We start from the raw sequence: 4,584 nt of genomic DNA, 5'->3' as shown, positions 1-4,584 counted from the left end.
CCCTGCGCTCCCGCTACCCTGGCGCTGATCCGGCCGGGTGAGGCCTGTGGCCCTACTCAGGCCGGTTTCTGCTTCCCTAACTAATGCAGTCTCAGCTATTTTAAATTGTTAAATTAAAATTTCTTAATTAATAAATTATTAATTTTTAAAAAACACCCTACAAGCTTGCCTACAGCCAGATCTTGTGGGAAGCACTTTCTCAATCAAGCCTCCCTCCTTTCTGATGACTAAGCTGACAAGCAGCAAGTGGCCTTTATTGATTTGCCATCTCTTCCCCCACCCCAAACCTTACTGTTATTGCCTTTATTAGAAGATAAAGGAATGAAAAATGAGAGTGGCAAAGAGTGAAATGTGGAGAAAATACAAAGATTCAAACTTTTAAAATCTCCAAAAAATAATCCTCCAGGATTCCTTCTAGCCTTTCTGTGACTAGAGCCACAGGCATGATGTCTATACATCACCCACTGCTGCTGAACACAGCAAAACAATCACACAAACACTTGCTCCACAATGAATGGACAGAAACCAGTTTGTCCACTATGGTGATGAAAAGTTCACCTGGGTCTGGCTGGGTACCTGAAGCATCTTTCTTTTCATGGTTGATCTTTACTGACCTTCTACTCCTGCTCATCCTGGGCCATCGTCCTGGAGACTGTAATGATTATCCTGTTGGACTCTACTTGCTCAAACTGTAGAGAGGTGTTAAAGCATGGCAGGTGGCCTCAGGGCTACCCCAGGCTTGTTAGTCAGTAAGACATCAATTCCAACGGCCTAAACCTAAACTATTAGTTACACAAGACCCTCTTCTGAGTAGAATATATATTGGTAAATAGCTTCAGGCTGGGAGTGTGCTTCAATGGTAGCACTTGCCTGGAATATTCAAACAGTAGGTGCAACCTCCAGCATTCCAAATGCTTTAAAGTTTCCCCTGCTTCTCTTGGAGCTTTTCATTCAGCACTTCTAGCCATGGTAAAGCAGTAGCTATGGATCACAAAGCCCCCTCTCCAGTGGTGAACGCTTTTCCCAACACTCAAACTAGGAGCTCATCACAGCTGGGTCTAGACACACACATCATCTCAGAAGCATGCCCTTCTGTTAGCTGAGTAACCTGTTCTAGTAAAACAAGCTACTAATGGGTCAGCCTCAGTCTTAACAGTTTGGGCAAGTCGTGACTAATTAAATAGCTTCTTAGACTTGTGACCCAAGGGGTCAGTGCCAAGATTTAAAAAAAAAAATCCTTTCCCATCACTTGGGAGGTAGAGGCAGGAGATTCGGGAATTCAAAGTCAACCTCAGCTACATAGTGAGTTTGAGGCTAGCCTGAGCTACATATGACTGACTCAAAAACAGTGAAGGCATGATGGTGCATGCCTTTAATCCCAGCACTCTGGAGGCAGAAGCAGTTGATTTCTGCCTCTGTGATTTCAAAGCCAGCCGGGTCTACATAGTGAGTTCGTGGTCAGCCAGGACTATGCAGTGAGACCCCATCTCAAAGCAACTCTCCATGCTCTCGAGATTGATATTGATCCAGAAAATACCAGAAGGCTGACTCACTCCCCAAGTGGCCATTCTTACCAGGAGGAATTCACCCTCCAAATGAGCCCATGGAGACTGTCTTAGTTAGGGTTTTACTGCTGTGCACAGACCCCATGACCAAGGCAATTCTTAAAAGGACAACATTTAACTGGGGTTGGCTTATAGGTTCAGAGGTTCAGTCCATTATCATCAAGGTGGGAGTGTGGCAGCATCCAGGCAGGCATGGTGCAGGAGGAGTTGAGAGTTCGAAGGTATCAAACCTATCCCATTTTATCTTGGAACAACTGGCCTCTATCAAAAAAAAAAAAAAAAAAAAAAAAAAAAGAAAAGAAAAGCCTGAGAACTTGGCCTGAAGCTGAACCCAATCTACACCCAAGTACCAGTACCAGGAAGAACCCTACCAGTTGTCCTTGGTCATAGTTACTCCCTAGCTACTTCCTAGCAACAGTTAATCGGGCCATTCATGATTATATATGGTCTTGCTTCAGAGCATCCACCTATCGGCTTACAATAGACATTCAGTTAGATGCTTGCCAGGCTAGACCGACCCCCCCTTTACTTCCATTTCCTATAAAATCTTGTCCCTTTGAGAGTTCTGGGCTGCTTCACCAAACTGTCTAGTAGAGCCAGCAGTAAGTAAGCCCAAACTCCAGTTTATAATAAAGAGACCCTAATGTGTTTACATCAAAAACAGCTCCTTGATGGTCTTCTAGGGTTTACGAATGCTTCCTGGCACAACAGTTCTACATCTTGTTCTGAAGGCAACAGAAGAAGACTGGCTTCCAGGCAGCTAGGGTGAGGGTGTTAAAGCCCACACCCACAGTGGCACACTGCTTCCAACAAGGCCACACCTACTCCAACAAGGCCACACCTCTAAATAGTGCCACTGCCTCCTGGCTCAAGAATATTCAAACTACCACAGAGATGAAAATACTGGGGACCCCTGGTCCATGGTTCAGATAATAAGAAGGCCTGGATGATCCTCCAGATGGTCTTCTACACCCTGATCACCCAGCTAGTGGAGGGCTATGGGAAGTGGGGGAACCACTCTGCTATCAGTCCCCTGAGGTACTCATGAGCAGCCCAGCAGCCTTCTCCAAACCTGCATCTTAGTAACAAGAAAACTAGACAGCCCTGCACCATCACTCATCCCCCTTGAGGGCCAGTCCCTGCCCTTAGGAGCCGGGCAGCAGAGAAAGAAGGTCAGAGGAAGGAAGTGCTAAGAGGGAGACATGAGGGGCTTAGGGGAGCTATCTCAGAGAGGAGCAGAGCTTTTCATAACAGGGAGACTTGAAGATTAATTTAAGGAGCACTGATTGGAACTGGCCCAACTAGAGACCCATCCCATGGTCAAGCACCAATCCCTAATACTATTGATGATACTCTGTTATGATTGCAGACAGGGGCATGTTGTCCTCTGAGAGGCTCCACCCAACAGCTGACTCAGATGCAGACACCCACAGCCAAACAGTGGATAGAGCTTGGGACTCTTTTGGAAGAGTAGGAAGAAGGATTTGGGGCCCTGAAGGGGATAAGAACTCCACAGGAAGACCAACAGAGTCAACTTAACTGGATTCTTGAGGTTCCCAGAGTCTGAACCACCAACCAAAGAACATATACAGGCTGGACCTAGGCCTCCCTGCTCATATGTAGCAGATGTACAGCTTGGTCTTCACACAGGTTCCAAACTACTGGAATGGGGTCTATCCCAAAAGCTGTTGCCTGTATGTGGATATGTTCTTCTAGCTGGGCTGCCTTGTCTGGCCTCAGTGGGAGAGGATGTGCCTAGACTCACAAAGACTTGAAGTGCCAGGGTAAGGGGATACCGGGGGCGGGGGGGAACCACCTGCTCAGAGGAGACAAGGAGGAGGAATAGGGAAGGATTGTAGGAGGGGATGACCATAAATAAATAAATAGATAAATAAATAAATTTTAAAAAGAAACCCTGATTGGAGGATGTAAATACAGGTAGGAAGGCATATAGCATTTCTAAGCAGCTGGCTCTTCAACTACTCTGGAGCCATGATGATTCTTCAAAGGCAGTGTGCTAAGGCCTCAGCCTTATCCTATGTCCTCACTGGATATGAGACTAAAACTTCAGGAAGTCAAACATGGTCTTGTCTGCCCGGTAGCTTGGGTCAAAGAGCATGTCGCTGGTGGCAGTGATTCCCCAATCCCATCAAATCAAAACAAGCATCTCATGTTGGAAAGAGAGAAGGCCTGTGGTGTCCTAGCAAATCATGGGAAACAAGCCTCACTCCCTCTGTTCCCAAGACTTGGTGCTGATACACCAGGCTACCTCCTCTCACAGCAGAACTCTCAGCAGCACCACAGCCTCACAACCTCTCATCCATGGTATGTGAAGAGACTCCTTTAATTAAATGCACAAGGCTGGGGTGTAGCTCTGTGATATGTGTTTGCCTTGCATGGGCAAACTGAATTCAATCTTCAGCACCAAAAGTAAGTAAAAATAAACAAACAAGTGTACTAGGCTTTCTCATCCAAAGATTGACTTTCACATTCAAATCCCATGACCAAGATCCCTCAACAACAGCCATGTGTTATTCTCAGTGAGGTGCTTCTATTAGCTAACCCAATGCTGCTTGGCTTGGCCCTAATTCAATAAAGGTTATTCAACTCTTGCGGTATAGTTGTCTCATATGAGGCTATGCCAGTGCCTGGCAAATACAGAAGTGGATGTTAAGTGGATCTATAAGATGGAACACAGGGCCCCCAATGGAGAAGCTAGAGAAAGCACCCAAGGAGCTGAAGGGATCTGTAACCCTATAGGTGGAACAACAATATGAACTAACCAGTACCCCCAGAGCTCGTTTCTCTAGCTGAATATGTAGCAGAAGATGGCCTAGTCGGCCATCACTGGGAAGAGAGGCCCCTTGGTGTTGCAAACTTTATATGCCTCAGTACAGGGGAATGCCAGGGCCAAGAAGTGGGAGTGGGTGGGTAGGGGAGCAGGGCGGGGGGAGAGTATAGGGAACTTTTGGGATAGCATTTGAAATTGAAATGTATATAAAGAAAGTATCTAATAAAA

This window comes from Mus caroli, chromosome 4 (genome assembly GCF_900094665.2).
Source record: "Mus caroli chromosome 4, CAROLI_EIJ_v1.1, whole genome shotgun sequence".
Lineage (NCBI taxonomy): Eukaryota > Metazoa > Chordata > Mammalia > Rodentia > Muridae > Mus > Mus caroli.
Note: the sequence above shows the minus strand (reverse complement) of the source record.